Source organism: Rattus norvegicus, chromosome 2, assembly GCF_021556685.1.
Source record: "Rattus norvegicus strain SHRSP/BbbUtx chromosome 2, alternate assembly SHRSP_T2T, whole genome shotgun sequence".
Lineage (NCBI taxonomy): Eukaryota > Metazoa > Chordata > Mammalia > Rodentia > Muridae > Rattus > Rattus norvegicus.
Window position 1 is genome coordinate 186,047,696 of NC_141535.1, and position 20,305 is coordinate 186,068,000.

The 20,305-nt window shown below is 45.7% G+C and overlaps 1 long non-coding RNA gene and 2 other non-coding genes across 4 annotated transcripts; 2 read left to right on the top strand and 1 right to left on the bottom strand.

The window, feature by feature from the left end:
- Positions 1–3,997: 3,997 nt before the first annotated feature.
- LOC134485755 (uncharacterized) lies at positions 3,998–8,181 on the top strand. 2 transcript variants are annotated; one of them, XR_015678235.1, is made up of 4 exons: positions 3,998–5,036; positions 7,111–7,162; positions 7,274–7,609; positions 8,037–8,181. It is a non-coding gene; the product is annotated as an uncharacterized LOC134485755 (long non-coding RNA). The 2 variants fall into 2 exon arrangements; XR_015678236.1 differs by having other exon boundaries at positions 7,274–7,351; positions 8,037–8,161.
- Trnag-ccc3 (transfer RNA glycine (anticodon CCC) 3) lies at positions 4,928–4,998 on the bottom strand. Its single transcript has one exon. It is a non-coding gene; the product is annotated as a tRNA-Gly (tRNA).
- Positions 8,182–10,122: 1,941 nt separating the features above from the next.
- On the top strand, positions 10,123–10,195 carry Trnak-cuu6 (transfer RNA lysine (anticodon CUU) 6). The gene has a single exon. It is a non-coding gene; the product is annotated as a tRNA-Lys (tRNA).
- Positions 10,196–20,305: the final 10,110 nt, after the last annotated feature.

Genomic DNA, 20,305 nt, shown 5'->3' on the forward strand with positions numbered 1-20,305 from the left:
ACTTGGCAGATATTTTTCTCCTGGAGTTCCCAGGACCAGGCTATAGCTATGTCAGCACGCTATGTCAGTACCAAGGATATCTAACTTCATATAGGTTTTCTCATTCTGGGGCACAATCTATAGTGGTCAGTCAGGTTCCCAGAGATGTTTCCTGCCTTGTAATTGCCCTGCAGTAAATATGATCTATACCATCTGTTCTTATGGTCGGGCAGTTTCCTAGAGAGTGGTGGGAATGTGCTTTCTGTACTTTCTGGTCTATTGTCTAACGTCTAGGGGCTAAGCAAGGGCCAGCTTAAAAGATTCTCATTCTTAAGAAATGGCTGTACTGGGGTTGGGGATTTAGCTCAGTGGTAGAGTGCTTGCCTAGCAAGCACAAGGCCCTGGGTTCAGGCCCCAGCTCTGAAGAAAAAAAAAAGAGAGAGAAAAAGAAAAAGAAAAAGAAAAAGAAATGGCTGTACTAATATCAAACGGGGATCTTTCAGTGGGGAGAAGGACACACACTGAGGTCAACTGGTAGCTCTGCCCAGACAGGGTAAGCAGCCCTTCATAATTCTGCTTCACAAAGGTCTGTCAGATGATCCTGGCCAGAAGGCTGAAGACTGATGCTCTAAGTTTTTGAGGATTGAGGGACTGTCCAGGTAGTCAGCCATCTCTACAAATTGGTTACGTTTTGGAAGCTAAATTTTCAGATAACATTTAGGTTGTTCTTGGATTTCTGATGGAGTTAAAGACTGGTTGTAGTCTCACAGCCAACTCAAGCTGTTTAGCATTGAGAGAGATGGTATAGATTTGAGAGGATGTTTTCCGGCGGTATACAAGCTAAACCCAGGACATAATTCAGGTATAGAATTGTAAGCCTTTTAAGTTAATATAGATGGTGGAGTGCTTGATCTGAGTTGACAAATATGACAGACTGGATGCTAAGTGTATCTTATACTTTATAAATGGCATTATTGTAATAGTTGTGCTCAATTTACATCTGAAGAAAAAGAGCCTTTTAATTGGGGAAATGTCGTGGGTTGTCCTGGTGCTGTTTGTATTCTGATGTTAATTCTGCTTCCTCAAGAAGGGCTGCTCCAATGAGGAGTGGATCATGTACTTGGGTGATTCCATGTGACCCTTTTCCCTATTTTAAATGGTCAAAGGAAGGCTAGCGCCTGTGATTGGGCAGTGGAAAGGGATGGTGGGACTGGAGGTTTTGGAGAGTGAGGGAAAAGAGGAAAACAAGAACGATGGAGGAAGGGGGAGTGAGAGGAGAGGAAATGAAGATGGAACAGGACCGCATAGCCCAGAGAAGTCACACGGAGAAGGGCTCTCAGAGCTGGGGAGTAGAGTAGAGGCGCATCTGCCCAATGTAGGTGTGACGCTTATAAATACTGTAACTGAATTGTGTGCTTTTGAATGGGCATATTGGGGTTGGAGAATTACCACAACATTATAGAATCTTAAATTATATGGCTTCTGTATGCTACTTTTGAGTATATACTGTATGATATGTTTATATAACGAGGTGCCCCAAACTGCTTCTGTTTGTATCAGCTCTTACACAACTTTAGCCCCATTACCAGGAAGCAGAGGCTGGACAACCTAGGCCACGTAGTGAGTTCTAGGCCACCCAGGGCTAAATGTGACAAAACTTCCAAATACGTAAATTAAAATGAGTTCTCATAGGAAATTAGTTCAAATTATTTTTAGCTGACAGGATCTACTCTCGAATGGAGAAGTTAATTTTGTTGGTAAGACAAAGTCATCAGCGTCTCACCTGTGTATACATCGTGACTGTGGTAGGCTTACGACGGCATAACCAGAGGTGAAACTGGGCTAAGGAAAGTGATTTCAGGCTCAGGGATAAACCCAGGCAATGGCCCAGCTCTGGTGCTCGGAACCAGGTGAGTTTTGTTTGTTGATCTGTGGCCTGGCAACTATCCTGAGATCATCTGTTAACCACCATGTTCAATCTACCTTCCCTGGGTTTCCTTAATGGCTAAGAGGCCTGCAAACGAAAACAGATTTACTTCTTCTCACTATAGCTGTCATTTATGTCTTCTCACCCGCCTGTCAAAAAACAACAACAAACCCAAATCCTTCTCTCTCAGCCTGTCACATGCTGGTAGTAGATGTATGAAGAGGAAGCTCCTACCTGACCTATTTTATAATGTAGAAATGGAGGTGCAGAAAACCTCACTGAGTTTTTGAATGTCTCCCCTGTTCATGGTGGTCTGAAGCTTCCCCACAGATACTACAAGCTTCTCACTTCTCCTTCTCCCTCTCTCTCTCGGTAATGGTGGCATCTCAGAGATGTGTGACCTTAACACTGGTTGGGAGCGGCTAGAGTAGACTGAGATATGTCCAAGTACATTCTAACAGTCCAGAAATTATATTCATGGAAAAGTTCTATTTGGGGGAGTATTTGTGATGTTCTGAACAATTCTTTAGACTGGACCTCCTTATGGGGTGCTAAGCAGAAGGGCTCCACATACTTGAAGGAACTGGATTTGAAAGGAAGGCAGGAAAGCCCAGAAATATGAGGTCCGCGCATGTTTGAGTGAGATGGAATGACTAACACTGCACTTATTTTGTGGATGGATGCCCCATTGATTATACTACAAAATAGCCTGTGGTGGCCAGGCTGCCGTGTGCTGCTGGCGTCTCTGCATTAGCACCTCCTACCCAAGGCTAGTGAGTGCCATCAAAAATGACCCCAGAATGTGGAAGTCTGTAAGATGGTGGGTAAACCTGGGACATTGGGGACCCTGAGGAATGGAGAATGACAGAGCCAGATGCAGTAGAGGAAGTCAAGAGTGGAAAGTTCATGGGTCATAGAAGTTTGGTGTCAGTCTTCTGGCTCCTCCACAAATCTGTCTCTCTGTCAAGTAAAGAGCTACAGGACTAGACGTTTGCACAAGATTTATTTGCACCAAGTATGTGCATGCACTGCACAAAGCCAGAGTTCTTGCATAACACAGGGGACAGGGTGTCCAGAGAGGGACAATGTCTGTCCCCCTGGGGAGTCTGGGTTTATATGCTTTTCAAGAGGATGTGGAGCAAAGCTTAGATCCATCTCTCCTTGAGTTGGACCGTGCAGGAGGGATGTGGCTGGTTTGGCCATTTTAAATGATAGCAGGGACCTGACTGGATGAGAGGTAGGTAGGGACCTCTGAAGAGAAAAGCCCACAGAGCAAACCCAGCCTTGTTCTTTGTCTGTTATCCTATTAGATAAGCTAGTTGATCAGAAACAAGCCAAGCTCCTTCAGGCCAGTCTTTTCCAGATTCAATTGGGTGAGCACCCAAGGAATCTGCTGGGTCTCTCGGAAAGCTTCCTGGGCAGTTTGTAAGTATAAGAGTAGGTCTAGGTGCTGACCACCATGCCTTCCTCTTGTACATCCTGATTACTTCAGTCAGGAAATAATTTAGAAAGTGTACTGTGCTGCCAATGCAATGGGGAAAAATGACTGTGAATTTTAATATGACCTTGGATATCCGTGGTTCCATCGTCTTTCCACCAAAGTTGTGAAGAACATCAGAAACGAGTGAGGATATTATTGAAATTGTGTTTGGGAAAAAAAAAAATTGACTGATGCCGGGCAGTGGTGGTGCATGACTTTAATCCCAGCACTCGGAGGCAGAAGCAGGAAGATCTCTTGAGTTTGAAGACAGCCTGGTCTACAGAGCGAGTTCCCAGACAGCCAAGGCTACATAGAGAAACTCTGTCTTGGAAAAACAAAACAATAACAATAGATCACGAGGGTCTACAAATGTGGAAGAAGCAGAGTTCATGGTAAGAATGGCGTACGCACCGGAAGAGGAAGAATGCACAGCATGAGCACAGGCTGTGGGGACAAGAGGGGGATGCTTAAAGCAGCATTCCAAAGTTTGCCAATGAGCCAATAAGGTGGCGAAAATGGGATGAAGGTAGGTCCACAGTGGAAGGCAGGACATGTCTAAGAAAAGCAGGGGTGTGGGAGGGTCGGGGAGGGGGTAGGGGTGTCTATGCAGATCAGGGGCGCTCAAAGGGCTTCCGGGGCTGCCTGTCACCTGGGAAACCCAAGAGATTTAGCATGGCGTGGGAAGGACAGTGGGGCCACGTACACAGAAGATACGCGTGTTTCTGAGAAAGGCAGCAAGAGCGGTGAGGTGTGTTAGACGTATGTAAAAGGAAGCGAAATCCACACGGCCTCAGCAGGTAATGGAGCTCTTTCCATCACTCCTAAGCGCCCACTACTTGTTTTGTTTTTCCTTTTAATCTGTAACGCTTGAAGACGACGATGTCCCATACCAACCGAGTTCTTGTTCAGAGGCTGTTTTTTGAGGCTTTTGTGTATGCATATTTTGCTTTCATACATGAAATAAAAGTGACGCTCCAATCGCCGGAAATCTTTGTGTAATTGCTTAAAGTCGAACCCGGGTTTATCGGAATAACTCCTCCCTCCCCCAAAGAACTCCTAATCTGAATTTATGGAATTTAGTCCTGGTGGGAACAACGTTTCTCTACGGTTAGGATTTTCTTTAGCTGTTGTCCTCACATATTGTCCTCAGAAAGGATTGTTCTGGTGAAAATCATTCTAAACATGAGACTTGTATTTGACTTCTCGGTAACTGCGGTTCGGGTATGTTGAGAAACAGCAGAGCAGTATTCTTAGAGCTCCTTTTCCTGCCTAGAATATCGGTGTGAAACCACCTCCTCGCATGAGAATAAAAATCTCAGGCTAAGGGTGACTGAATAGAAACAGAACTGGAAAAGAGTTGAACAGCTGTGGTAGTGATATCTAATATTTGTAAATTTGCGCCTGGACTCCTGCCTGCGCCACAGCTAGAAAAGTTCAACGCTGACACTTCCAGCAAAACCCAGCCTGGATTCTGGTCCAAGTCTTGGATTCTAATTTCACAATGAGAAAAACGTGTAGGTAGCAGAGAGAAAAGAACGCACTGCATTGGCCGGGAATCGAACCCGGGTCACCCGCGTGGGAGGCGAGAATTCTACCATTGAACCACCAATGCACCGTTAGGGGAGCTGGCTGACAGTGCTTCAGGAAAAGGTAAGAGAAGCTATGCATCTCAATGAACTTCTACCGAAAAATAGCAATGTAAACTGACGTTTCGTCATGAGATTTTTTTAATTTCCAGTATAAAGGAGGGAAGCACAGACCTATCTAGATGCTAGACTATGATAAACCTAGGCCAAATTTGTCATTCTAGGAGTTTCGAGGCATGACCAACAGAATTCTTTCTATTTCTGCCTGGGAGTTTCCGCTCATTAGAAGGGAAATGCTAGTTCCAGCTGAAACTCGTGGTTCTCACCAGTGACCAAAAATATGCTCAATTCAGTAGTCAAAAACACACTTGGTATGGGTCCCAGACAACACCCCACCTGTGTGACACACACAGACTGATAAGAACCTTCTTTGAGCACTGCACATTCTGTCCCAGCAGGTTTGGGCCGGAAGAAGGGGGCGGGCGGGGGCGGGGGCGGAGTCCCAGGTTTGTGAGTTGTTTACTTTGCAGGGCAGGTAGCCTTCCAGCAGACAACATCTGCTTCATAAGCGACCGCTGGAAAAAGTAGTTAGTATACTAATTGAGTATCATCTGTGTGTAAAGTCATGCCATCCTTAAAACCACCCAGGAGGACAAGAGCAAAAAGGAAGAGGCCTAAATCCACCCACACGCTCATCCCCTCCATCCCCACTTCAGAAACCTTACTGATGCTTAAACCTGACCGAGAGGGAAAGAGAGATCAGAACGGTGGCTGTGTATGTGGAGTGGGTGATGACTAAGGTTACCTGCACAGTGCGGGTCGATGGAGATCAACGCTCTCTCTATCCCTTGACCTAGGTGATGGCTCATTTTTCAGCCACACCCAGAAAATAATTGAAGAAAGTCATCGTGTTTAATTTTATTCTATCAAGTAGAATTTACTTAAGATACTGGAACAGCGGAATGAGAGCTGTGATGTCACGTCACACTTGACTAGCAATGCCCAGGCAAAGAGGAAAGGAGGAGGGGGAGGGGAGGAGGGAGAGGAGGGGGGAGGGGAGGAGGTGGGGGAAGAGGAGAAGAGGAGGAGGGGGAAGAGGAGGAGGGGGAAAGAGGAGGAGGGGGAGGGGAAGGTGATGAGGAGGGGGAGGGGGAAGAGGAGGAGGAGGGGAAGAGGAGGAGGGGGAAGGTAAGGAGGAGAGGGAGGGAGGGAGGGAGGGAGGGAGGGAGGGAGGGAGGAGGAGGAGGAGGAGGAGGAGGAGGAGGAGGAGGAGGAGGAGGAGGAGGAGGAGGAGGAGGAGGAGGAACTGATCTAGTCAGATGGTTGCATTATCCCAAACTCCTGAGGGGTCGGACTGCTGCAGCCCTGTTGTTTTGTTTGTTTTGTTTGTTTTTGTGCTGTTTGCTTGGTTGTTTTGTCGTTTTGGCTTTTGTTTTGTTTTGTTTTTGTTTTTGCACCCTTCCCTTAACTCAGACAGAAAGGCCAGTCGCAGTTCTCATATTTGCCAGATCTGCAGTTGTGGCACAGAACAGTTTCCTTTCTCACTCTGTCCTGAGCCAATGGCGTAGTTATGGAAGACTGTACCAAAAGCAAAAGGGCCAGAGCTAGGACCCTAACGGAAACCACCGCGCAATCACAGACCTCTAGGGAAGCCAACTCCAGCTGACAGACAGACAGACAGGCACACACACATTCTCTTCTCCCCCCACCCCCCCCTCTGTCCCTTCTCTTCTTTCCTCCAGAGACAGTATTTCTCGGTGTACCATTGGAACTCACTCTTTTTTAGACCAATCTGGCCTCAAATTTAGAGATCCGATTCCCTCTGCCTCCGGAGTGCTGGGATTAAAAGCGTGGGACATCGCGCCTCCCCCATTTTAACACCTATCCCTGGATGTCATTGAACTTGCGAGTGTAGACGAGGCTTGCCTCAAATTCACAGAGATCCTATCTCTGCCTGCCAGGCGCTGGCATTAAAGGCCTACCTCTGGCAGAGAGAAGTTACTTTACCGTTATTCACGTGTTTGAAACTTTATGAAGCTACCTTTAAAATCAAGACAATTTAAATGGTGCCGTTGTTCTTCCACCTCCCACCCCGCATGCTCATCTGCCCTCCTCTCCCTCTCGTTTTGCATCCACAGAAACTTATTCACATACACATGCCAGCAGCGCCCCACCCGCAGGTCTCCACAGGTATGCTCCCGCCACCCCATCCCACCCACCCCTGTACACTCATTCCCCCTCCCTCCGGCCTTGCTGAGCTTGGGCACCGAATCTGCTGTTTATCCCACTCCTGCTGCCAAGTCGAAGAAGGGAGCGGAACAGAAGCTACACCCACACCTCCCGAGATACCTCCTACTTCCAAACTCCGGGTCTACGAAGGTAAAGTTCTGGACCCTGAAGTTCCCGTGGGCTCCTTTGCCTGCTGGGCGCTGGGGACACGATCCCACAGTAGGGACCCCGTGACAACTGTGGTACTCCTTCTGTTTCTATGGATTCGGAATGCATGCGTGGGACACGAGGACCAAGGTGCCTGGTGACTCTGAACCTCCCTTCCCTGCCCTCCCCGGTCCCCGGTGCATTACAGTGAGCACCACGTCCAGCTGCTGAGGACCACACAGGGCCTCGAGGTTATCTCAGGTGTGACTGCCAAAATGACTGTCGCTCACCTACATGGTGTCCCCCATAACATCTATGACACAATTGGTTAACATGTGTGGCTGTTTACCGAATGCTGAGTTCTAGCCCGCCCTGGGCTGCCCGTGTAGAGTTTGTAAACAACTCCTACAAACGGTTTTCTCACCCGCCCATTGGTAGAATTGAGAAACTCAAACTTACTCTCTCCCCTGTAAAACTGTAGTTCCTTACACTGCAAATTTATATATATATATATATATATATATAAAAAACTTGTAGATTATAACACACACACACACACACACGATTAACCAGAGCCAAAATGTATACATCTAACGGACAGTATGGAAAGCAGTTCTGCAGGGTGGAGGCCCACGTTGGAGTATACACTTTGACTATCAAGTACATTTTTATGTTTCTTTAAAAACAGGACTTGGCTGGACAGATGGCTCAGCAGTCCTGAGTTCAATTCCCAGGAACCAAATGGTGGCTCACAACCATCTGTAATGGGATCTGCTGCCCTCTTGTGGTGCGTCTGAGGACAGCTGCAGTGTACTCATGAAATAAATCTTTTTAAAAAAAAAAGTGCTGATTTGTTTTACTTTCACTTGCGTGTGTCTATCTATGTGCTTTGTGTGTATGGATGCTCCCAGAGGTCAGTTGGGGTTACCGGCAGTTGTGAGCTGCCCAGTGTGGGTATTAGAAAAATGCCCCCTTTCTTTTTTTTTTCCCTAGGCAGGGTTTCTATGTGTAGTCCTGACTCTCTTGGAACTCTCTCTGTAGACCCGGCTGGCTTCAAACTCAGAGATCTGCTCACATCTGCCTCCCCAGTGCTGGCATTAAAGGCATGTGTCGCCACTGTGCAGCTAGGATATATATATATATATATATATATATATATATATATCCCCTCTTTCATAACTGGTGTCTGTTACCTGCATTCAGCCTTTCCCTATCCCCTAATAGTCAGCATTTCTCGTTCTCTTCCTGCATGTTATATTGTACTCACATGTACACGTATTTACATATATATGCAATGTATTTATATATTAATCATGTATAATTATAATAATTAATGTTTGTTTACATATATGATATATTAATAACTGGCAAGACTCTATAGCTGAGGGAGAACACATGCATGGTTTGCTTCTTTTTGAGATTGTGTGATCTTGCTTAATATTATACATTCTAAGTCTATTCATTTTCCTGAATTTTTTTTACCTTTAATTTTCCTTTAGAGTTGTATAGTATCCATGTATACACACCATTTTTTAAAGCCATTTTAATCCTTACTCGGGAGTAAAATTGGGAGCTAAAGAGCACAGCGGTGGGGAACAGACCTCTTCCATCTATGCCGTAGTGTGGGGAGGTGTGCAGGTCCGTTCGGTTATTACCTTTACATCCGGGAGTGTCCTAATGTACAGCCCACAGTCCACCAGGGCAGCCTTGGACACAGACTGTACCCACAATCCCATCTGTATCCTGAGGAACCACCTGTGGAGTTCACAGCCTCCAGGCAGTGAAGCAACCCTAATACTGTGGCTGAGCTACAGGAATCCATCCCAACAGGACAGTGAGATGTTTATATTAGTCAAATCGATGTTTTCTTTGTTCCTCACGCACCTGTATGACTCGGTTGCACTATTTTAGGGGCGTAGCATTCCAAACCTGAAAAGAGTCTTCCTTGTTTCCAACTAAGTAGCAAAACTAGGAAAGGCTGTAAGTGTAGCACAGCCAGCCCAGTGAAGTTTAGCCACTCCCAGGCTTGGAAGTTGGCTCTACTAAGGATTTCCCCTCCCCCAAGGCCAGGCTGGTGAACAGTAGCCTTAACGTCTGAAAGAACAAAACACTCCCGCTGATCTTTAGTGACCTGTTGGAGTTTGTCTCCAGTTGTGACCCAGGATAGAGGCTGTCCCTCAAGACAGGCTGAAAACACTAGCAGGAAGCAGCGGTCCACAAATCTAGCAGTCCCTTTATCATATGGTACCAGAAGGATACCCGAGAGACTTGAATTAACACAATTATTTATGGAGCCTTTTATTCCGGACGGCTCCACCCAGAGTAGAGGAGTGAGCAGCCCCGACCTCCCATTTGTCTGAATTTTTGAAGGCAAAGACCACAACCGTGTGACATACACAGAAAGGCAGCTGTGAGTAAAAGTGGGTTACAGAAATGGAGAGATAACAAGTTAAATAAGTGGTAGAGCATTGTGTAGAAATTTACGACTGGTCTACATAACCAGGGATTAGTTTACCTAAGATAATTTTGGCACTTAAAGGTATTTGTCTTTTGTTCGTCTGTTCATTTGTTTGTTTGTTTGATTGACTGGCTGGCTGGCTGACGGACTGACTGACTGACTGACTTTTGAGACAGGGTTTCATTGTGTAGTCTGACTGTTCTGGTCTTAAACCTACAGAGATCCACCTGCCTCTATTTCAAGAGATCTGAGATTAAAGACATGACTCATCGCTTTCCGGTTTAAAGTGTTTCAGAAAAATGCAGCTCACAGGAGCGCCCGGCTAGCTCAGTCGGTAGAGCATGAGACTCTTAATCTCAGGGTCGTGGGTTCGAGCCCCACGTTGGGCGCATGCTTTTAATCCTGGAAAGATGGTTCTGTGACTAACACTGACCTCTGTCCCCAGCAACTGCAGGGTAGCTCACAAGCATCTGAGTTTAAGGCTAGCCTAGTCTACAAAGTGAATTCATTCCCGGGCTGTACTCAGTCTCCAAATATAGTTCAGTAGCCCACTACAATTTATCACAGTCTCAGTGATTCTGTGGAGCCCAATCTAGAAAGGATTTACTTAGACGCCAGTAACAGCATTTTTTTTAAACCTTTCTAATACAGAGTGATCTTATGAAAGGAACCTATCGTTGTTTAAGATGTCATTACACAAGGGTAATGCCTTCTCTTCAGGATGTGCTTGAGGCTATGGAGACTGAAGGACAACCTTAATCCTTCAGATCTGAACCCACAAAGAATGTCTTTGTAGTTTGACTGAAGGAGATTCAAGAGGACCTGGTAAGAGCCTTTCCATCCGGGAAGGGGCTGATACAAGGGGGATCTTTCCTTACAGGTCTTTAATGACTAGTCTGCAGGCTGTACTTGTGGTTCATGTTTTATTACCAGGAGCTAGAAGGGCATCGTTATCATACATATTTTTAAATGTATCTTATGTATACGCATGCTTTACCTGCATGTGTGTCTGTGTACCACTTACATATCTGGTGCTCAGAGAGGCAATACAGGGGACATCAGATCCACAGAGGCTTTACTTGAACCTGAGTCTTCTGAGTCTCTTCAGCTCCCTACCATATTTTAATGAATCTTTCTGTGCCTGTCCTAAGTTAATTATGTGATGACCATTTGGGGGGGTTTATTGGAATTATTAGGTCAGAGGTTAGAAAGGCCAACTGTAAAGAATCTCATGGGACTGAGCTGTGATGGGGTGAGAATCTGTGACATTCTGATCCTTATATCCTTGCATGCCACAGTCAGGGACACCCATCATGAAAGCCCTGTGCCCATGCCACAGTCAGGGACACTCATCATGAAAGACCTGTGCCCATGCCAGTCAGAGACACACATCATGAAATATATGCACTTGTCAGCGATTTCTGTTTCCCTCAGAAATATCAAGTCTCTTTCCACCTCAACCTACCTACCAAATGTTTTAATTTCTTGGACATACATTTTATATACCACAAAATTCACCCTTTTGGAGTGTGCACCACAGTGCCATTTAATTTATTCACAGGCTACAGCCATCACCGCTGTCTACTTCAAGAGCGTGATCTATACAGGAGCCATTCCACCCTAAGGCCCCCAGTCATCTGTAATCTGCTTTCTGTGTGGATTTCCCTAACCTGTACATTTCTTTTCAGTTATAAGTCTCGCCTTTACAGCTGAGCCTTCTCTCCAATCCCTTATTCTGCGCATTTCATATTAGCGAGATTGTACAACACGCGATATTTTGTATAATGAGCTTCTTTCGTGCAGAATGATGTTACCCAGACTCCTAGGCAGAAGTGGCAGGGCAGGATGAGTCACTATCTCATTTTTAAAATATGAGTGAATAATGCGCCATTGTATAACTACACCTGTGCTATGTGTTTGGCTACTGTGACTGGTACTCTACATGTTTAGAGATCCAGCGTAAGCTCTCTTGGGCATGTATATGCTCAGGAGTGAATTACTGAGCTATACGACAAATGTGGGGTCGAACTCTCTTGTGAACTGACTACAGCTGCAGCTGCAACACCCTGCACTGCCCACCAGTAATGCATTGGAATTCCTATCTCTATCTTGCTGCAGCTTCTTTTCCCTCCCCCTCCCCCTCCCCCTCCCCCCTCCCCCTCCCCTCCCCCTCCCCCTCCCCCTCCCCCTCCCCCTCCCCTCCCCCTCCCCCTCCTCCTCATCCTCCCCCTTCTTTTCTTCTCCTTCTTCTTCTTTAAATACAGGGTCTCCTGAATCCCAGGATTCAGGAGCAGAGGACAACTTTTAATTCCCGATTTTCCTGCCACCATCTCCCAAGGCTGGTATCACAAGCGCATAGCACCCCACAGCAGCTCTGTGAAACGTGAAGCAGCGTCCCCTACATTCTCAGTAGGTAGCTGGGACCTCTACCACCTAAGCTACATTCTAACTCAGTTTCTGCTTGTTAGCATATACCTTGATTTTATAAACGATCAGTAATCCTATTAGCTATGAATGGTATCTTGCAGTTCATTTCCAATGTCAAGTGACTAATGATCCGGAGTGCCTTTGGAAACATGGACTGGTTGACCAGTTGTCTACTTGCCTTATATCTGCAAAATGTTTTTGTCTCTTTTGAATTGACTTGCCTTTTAGTGGTTGAGCTGTGATCATTCTCAGAGATTTTAGGGATACAAGTTCTTCCCTAATACAAAAATTGCAACTATATTCTCTCCCTACTGAGGGATCTTTTTTCTTTCTTGAACACGTGTAAATGTTTTATCTGGAGAAACAGCAGGGAAGATACGTTGGCGATAGATAGGGTTTGAATGTGTCAAAGCCGATGAGGTCAGGTTACTCCAGAGGCTCAGTGGGAAAGACACTAACAACATAATCGATCCAGACCTGCCTGAGACAGACCACCATGTGCAGAAGTCTATGGATCTACTGGTCTGTCTCGAGTAGATAAGCTTTGGAAAAAACAAACCCTGGGACTGAAGAGTTGGTGGAGAGGGCAAAGGCCCTTGCTGTTCTTCCAGAGGACTTGAGCTGTGCTCCAAGCACCCACACTGGGCGGCCCATAGCTCCCTCCCTGTTAATTATCAGCTCCAGGGGATCTGATACCCTCTCCTGGGCTCCACAGACATCTGCATTCATATATACTTTCTATGATGGCTGTTCTTGGGTATCAACTTGATGACACCTGGAATTCTAACTAAAACCCAAGAACTAGGCACACCTGTGAGGGATTTTTTTTTCTTAGTTAAATCATTTGAAGTGGGAAGATCCACTTCTAATCTGGAATTTGAGATGGGAAGATCCACCTTTAATCTGGACTACATACACCTCTGTTGGCAACCTATATAAAGGACAAGATATCTCTCTCTCTCTGCCTGCCTGTTTTCCCTCTACCTCCCTTTCAAGTCCATTTCTTTTTTTTTTTTTTTTTTTTTGGTTCTTTTTTTTTTTTTTTTCGGAGCTGGGGACCTAACCCAGGGCCTTGCGCTTCCTAGGCAAGCGCTCTACCACTGAGCTAAATCCCCAACCTCAAGTCCATTTCTTAACTGACATTAGAGCCTAGTTCTTTGGGATTCCGAGGTGCACACTGAAAACCAGCTGAGACATCTAGCCTTGTGGGACGGAGTAACTACTGGATTCTTAGACCTTCCATTCATAGGTAGCCATTGGTGGATTAGCTGGGCCACAGCCTGTAAGCCATCTAATAAATCCCATTACATATTAAAAAACAAAACAAAACAAAAAAAAAACCAAAAAACCCCAAGCTAACCTGTGTTAGAACATGCTCCATAAATGAAGCTGTTTGAGAAGAATTCTGAGAGTTCATGAGACAAGGCCAAGAAGACAGGACAACGGTCTTTTGATCGGTCCTCCAAAGCACAATATTGCTCTTGGAGTGTGCCTTCGTGCCTCTCCCAGCTACAGTAGGTGGGAGTGGCTTGGCTTTAGATTATTCTGCCATCTGCTGTCACTGCTCTGCCACCCGTGGCTTGGCCTTGTGATTGTAGACAGCCTGAACTCATGTGGAATTTGTTCATACGACCTTGCCTCACCCTTAGAATATAAATTGTCTGATTCTCTAAATAAAGTTGGTTGTTGCGTGAGACTTCAGTTCTCCTCATTTTAAGCCTCCATTCTCCCAGGTTCCTTGGGGCTCTAGAGAGGTAACTGTGACACCAATGAGCCACATTGTCCCACATTGTTACTAAGTCTCCAGACCTTACACGAGTAAGTTCTGTTTCCTAAGCCAAATGTACCTCAAACCATCTTTTTCAACCTACCCTGACTTGTAAATCCATGACGTTTGCCCCTTCCTTTGTCTTGCTAAACTCTTGAGTCTGGGATGTATGGTTTCCCTTTTGCCTTATGAAATTATGTCTTCCCAGATACCTTGATAGCTTCCCGTCCACATGAGTATTCTTACAATATCTACCCCATAAGAAGCCTTGAGCCTCAAGTCCCCCACCCTTTGGTTCAGGTGCCAATGGCCAATTATCTCAACAGCTGTTTTCTATTAACCCCAACCCTTCCTTCCCCATAAAAGTGACCCCAGACACCAGTGAGGGGCCGTTCTCTGAAGTCCCGACTTAGGGTGGGTGAGGCAGTGGTCTGGCCAGTCCCCTGTGCATCACACACTCATGGAAATGTTTTTCCTCAGATCTAGGAATATGAAATGTCTCCCTGAGGCTAAAGGGTCTGAATCATTGCTTCCCAGCTGGTAATACTGAAAGGGACTCCAAGACCAAGTTCTCCCACAAAGGAGATTTATTTGTTCCAGAGAGGCAAAGGGCAGAAAACAAGAGACAAAGACAGGAAGCAGAGGACAGGGGAGAAGTGGGAAGGGAACAAGGGAGAGGGGAAAAGGGTATTTAGCCCAGAGGGACAAAAGATTGCCTCTGGATAGAGAGGAGACAGATGTGGTCCACTGCAAATGGCCCTATTTATAAAGGGAGAAAGGGAGAGCCTGTGTTAGGATGAAGTGTTTAATTTTGATTGCTGACAGATTAATTAGGGGGTTACACATTTAATTCCTGCATTTGGGATGCAGAAGTCAGCAGATCTCTGTGAGTTCAAGGCCAGACTGGTCCACATAATGAGTTCCAGGACAGCCAGGGCCAGAGTCTGGAGGGGTTGAAAGGACTTAGATTGTTCAAACAGCTACTTTAATAGGGTTCTCAAATGCTTCGACCCAACCCACCTTTTAGTTCACCGGCCAAAGGTAAGGGAGAAAGATGCTAAAGAGGACAAGGGAACGTGGACCTGTTTAGAGGTAGTTCTTTGGGGCGATTCCAATCTCCATTGTTAGGACACCAGCAGTCCATTTTAAAAGTGTCACTGAACAAGGATCAGCAGTGGTGGCATGACCCAGCAGAAACAGCCAGGTTTCTGTGGCAGCAACCAGAACCAGCTTGGGACGCCGGAGAAGTTCTCCGCCATGCCTCTCTCAACGAAGCAAAGATCAGCAAAGACTAATGAAGCGTTGTACAGCAAGCAGGGCAAGCGCGCCTCACTGTCTGGCAGCTCTGACTCATCCTCTCTCCAAACATCACACGTCCTCGAAGGGGTCTGCATCAGCAAAACCTCACAGGACACAGCTAGACACTTCCACTAGAGAGAGAGAGGGAGGGGGAGGGGAATCGGGGGAGGGAAAAGCATTCAAGGACTCACAAGGTTATCACCTTTGAAAGCTTCCCAGACACCTTGGAGCTCCAGCTGCCCAGCCGAGACAACACAGCCCACCCAGGTTCTATCTGCCGTCTTTCCTTTATACCGCCTGCTTCTTCCACCAGGAAGACGTGGCTCCCTCACGGGTATTTCAGGTGGACGGATATAACGAATGCTGTGCCGGAAAGACTATGGACAGAAGAAAAGTTTGGAAAAGCACATTAGAACACTGATGGTCACATGTCCCACTGAAGTGAAATGAAGAACAGAGAAGCCTCCTGCCTCTGGCTAAGGGGAGTACGGGCCGGGCCCGGAATAGCTGAAGGATGACCCCAGACTTAGAATGCAAAGACAAAGAGCATTTATTCTGCAGAAACAACCAGCATCCGGGAGTCAATCATTCCTTAAAATGGCAACACTAGACAAAGGTGCCTTCTTAAAGGGAATTAGGGAATTTTAGAAGGATTAGGCAATCTAAAGTTTCACTGGCGGGTTCTAGGGGTCACATGTGGTCAGTGGTCTGCATTCCTATGTCATGAATGTTTCTCCATAAAATGGGACAGGGCTTCCCAGCACAGATGGCCCATCCTGAGATAAGGCATTTCCCCATTCTGTGGAATTCCGAGGGCTGTTCTTTGGGAGGGGGTTTTAAAACGTTGCTCTGGATTTTATCCTCCGTCTCTGGAGCTGGTGCCTATGGCCTTCTTTTCTAAATCAATCCCGGTCCTTAAATGGAGACAAATGGGGTATATGTTGTCCTTTCAGGGGAAGTACAGAAACCTGACGTAATCTTCTGTCTGAAATCTTTTTTCCCCACTCTGGACAAGAAGCAGACAAAACCCACAAGACCCCAAGTTGTCAGACTCCAGGAATCAGGCAAACCCTGGGAGGTAAGAAGGAACAAGGTGGTTGGTCCTGCCATGGACCAGTTCACTGCCTTCAGATTGTGCCCACACACGAAGGGGGTCTAAGGCCAACTCCCAGGATTAAGGGGAGAGTCAATGTCATAATAACCAGTGGAGAAGTCTTTCACAATGTCTGTATACAACCAAGGGATATCAGGCATGCCAAGGCACAGGCGGCCATGACCCATAGCAAGGAGAAAAATCCACCAGTGAAACAGAATCCGATGTGTCTGGGTGTCAGAATTCGGAATGAAGACTTTTGGTTACTATGCCTGAATCTCATAGGCCCAAATCTTTACAAAGAGATTCAGAATATTTAAAAGCTGTCAAATGAACTATTAGAGATTCAAAGTAAGATGTCAGAGAGGGCAGCTTCCCTGAGGGATTAGCAGCAAGTTACACATCGCAGGATACACGATCAGGGAAACATATCCATAAGCAATTGAAAATATCCAAACAGGAGCTGGAGAAATGGCGTAGCAGTTAAGAGCACAGGCTGCTCTTCCAAAGGACCCACGTTCAATTCTCAGCACCCGCCCGGAAGCCCCTGTCTATAAGTCCAGTCTCAGGGGATCTGATACCCTCTTCTGGCCTCCCAGGGCACCGGGAACACAAGTGTGGTGAATATATACATGCTGGCAAAACCTTCATTCACATACAAACAAACACACAAATAAACAAGCAAATAAACATTTAAAAACGAAAATACTGAAACTTAAACTGAAAGAAGTTTAAAAATGTACAATTAAGACACACTTAAATTGCCTAATATGTGACAACTGGGCTTCGTGAAAACTGTGGGTGGAGAAGGAAGTGTTTGCAGAAACAATAGCTGAAATTTCCCCACCCATAACAAAGATTATCGTGTTGTTGGGTATCCACCAGAGAAGAACACTCACATTTATGCCGATAGAAGAAAGTCAGTTCTAGGCATGGTAACCACACATTTAGCCCCAGCACTCAGGAGGCAGAGACAGGTGGACCTCTATGAGTTCCAGGCTAGCCTGGTCTACAGAGTGAGTTCTAAAACAGCTGTTATACAGAAAAACCTGTTTCACAAAACAGAAACAAAAAAGAACGTCGTTATTAGTCAACTGGCAGAGAGTACACTGGGGATCCCGAGGAGGCCCTGAACCTTTCTCAAGGTGAGCTCTTAGGCCCAAAAAACATATGGAGGGTTACATAGGTCAGGTAGCAAGAACAGTTAGCCAGAAGCAGAACTACAGAAGCCAAAAAGCGAAGTTAGTTATCCCAGAGCTATTGATTCCGGTGGGTTAGGTCTTCCTTTCCATATTGGCAGATGGTGCTGTCTACCTGTCTATATGCTGAGTTGTGTGGACTGAATGGTGGCAGTGGTGTTAAGGTCTGAGAGCCTGGTGAGGTCTGGGGACCTGTTTCAATTAAAGGAAGAGATTCAAAGAGCCGAGGAACCCAATCCAAGACTCATGGTGCAAAATAAGCCCCAGAGAGGTTGTAGTCAACTCCAGTGAGGGTGATGTTGCACGAAGACAGAGCTCATGTCAAATTTCTTTCTGCAATTTCCAAGACTATCCGAAGTCGCGTGACAACACAGCTAAGGTAATTTTTAAAAAACACTGGTGGCAAGAAAAGCCTATGCCATGTTATTTATCCTCTAAAAATGGAGTCAGCCTTGACGGCAGAGACTTGAAATGCAGTACTGGAAAAGCTGAGGCAGGAGGATGGGGAGTTCAAGGTCTGCCGTGTTGTACCACTTAGGAAACTGGAGGCTGGCCTGGGCTACATAGGATTCTAGTTTAAATTAAAAAGTCATCTAAACAAGTCATCTAAAATGTGGGAATAATTCACTGATAGATGACACACCACACAGGAGTCCTCCATGTAGAGAACATACACCACAGACAAACCTCACAGATGGGTGTAAATGTCACTTATTTTCTTAGTAATAACTAACAAAAACTTTTAATAAATGGAATTTTTAAACACTCAAATAAATGCAATAACCTAGATTATGAGTCCATAACACAACAAGAAGAAAACATATCAAGAATAGCATCAAGAAGGAAAAAAAGTCTTTTAAACATGAGTCTTTGTCTTACTCAGGGTTTCTATTCCTGCACAAACATCACAACCAAGAAGTAAGTTGGGGAGGAAAGGATTTATTCATCACCAAAGGAAGTCAGGACTGGAACTCAAGCAGGGCAGGAAGCAGGCGCTGATGCAGAGGCCATGGAGGGATGTTACTTACTGCCTTGCTTCCCCTGGCTTGCTCAGCTTGCTCTCTTATAGAGCCCAAGACCACCAGTCCAGGGACAGCACCACCCACAATGGGCTGGATCCTACCCCCTTGATCACTGGTTGAGAAAATGCCTTACAGCTGGGTCTCATGGAGGCATTTCCTCAACTGGGGCTCCTTTTTGTGTGATGACTCCAGCTTGTGTCAACTTGACACAGAAAACCAGCCAGTTCAGTCTTGGAAAGCACAAGGCAAAGGTTAGAAACCCTAAAGCAAGCACTACAGAGTTTTAGAAAATAAGCCACCAAAGGAGAGGGGAAATATTGGAAAATGTTAAAAAATAATGAAATACACAAATAACAGGGCAATTAGACTCCCCTGTTGTTGTAAAAATATAAAAAATAAAAAAAGTATGGTTGTCTTTTATCCCCAGTAGATCCGGCACTGCTGGATATCTTGTCAGAAGCACACATTCCAATTCCATGGCGACCCAGACCAGCCACCCCACACTCCATTACACTTAAATCTACACATGAAACAACACACAACACAATAATCTTAGACCCAATTGATAAGATATAATTGCCCACCTAAACATACAAAGCCCAGTACCATCCATCCCTTAAGAACATTAATAACAACCTGTAAATACACAGAGCAGAATCATCACCTGCCCTGGCTTATCGCCCTTTCCCTCCTGTCTCCTCCTCCTCCTTCAAACTTGTCTCCCGCCCATCCTTCCTTCTCATCCAATGACAGGCCTCCTTCTATCCTGTACCTGCCCCTCACCAGTATTTTACAAATATGGGGAGAAGGTTCTGGTGAAGTCACCTGAGTCCTGAGTAGTGACTAGGCAGCTGTCCTTGGGGCAGTGGAATTAGCATCAAAATACAGATAACTCCAGGGCAAACCACAACACTTCCCGAAGGAAAACATAGATCATTTTCAAAGATACAGGGACAAGGACGGGGACCGAAGCTCATATCAGATTTCATGTATAGTATGTAATCAGAAAATTCTAGAACCAATTTAATTCAAGATGTTAATACCAACATAAATCACTGATGCAGGAAATGGCAAAACTACCTGTATGGTGAGGAATCCAGAGATTGATGGTGACCGTTTTGTTATTTGAAAGTCTCTGTTTCTTCCCTAACTCTATGAAAGGATCCCAGGGAACGACTTTTAACATTTATTTTCCTTATTTTATTTTATTATTATTGCTGTTTTGAGTAGGGTCTCACTGCATAGTTCTGGCTGAACTCACTGTGTAAAACAGGCTGGCGGGAACCACCATTCACAGCCTCTCGAAGGACACCAGCCATAGCCAAGACTTGGACGGCAATCAAAGGGTCACGCTGTCTAGCAAAAGTGAGAAAAGGATGGTGGCAGGGAAACAAGCAAACAAAAGCAAGACACACATGTGCAAAGAACTGGAATGTAAAGCAGGGAATCGAACTTTGAACCTTCCCATTATAAAACAACCTCACTATCCAGGTGAACCATAGAAGAAAGCATAAGTCGCTTATCAAATCACAGCAGGAACAAGTCCCTACCTCAGCGCCAACTGCAGCCACAGCCTACTGAGTCATAGTCCTCTCAGAAACCTCGGAAATTAACGTCAGATTGCTCCGCGTCATGCTCACTTTCATTCCCGAGCGGTCCGTGGCCGAGTTAACTGCACAGGCTGCTTGCAG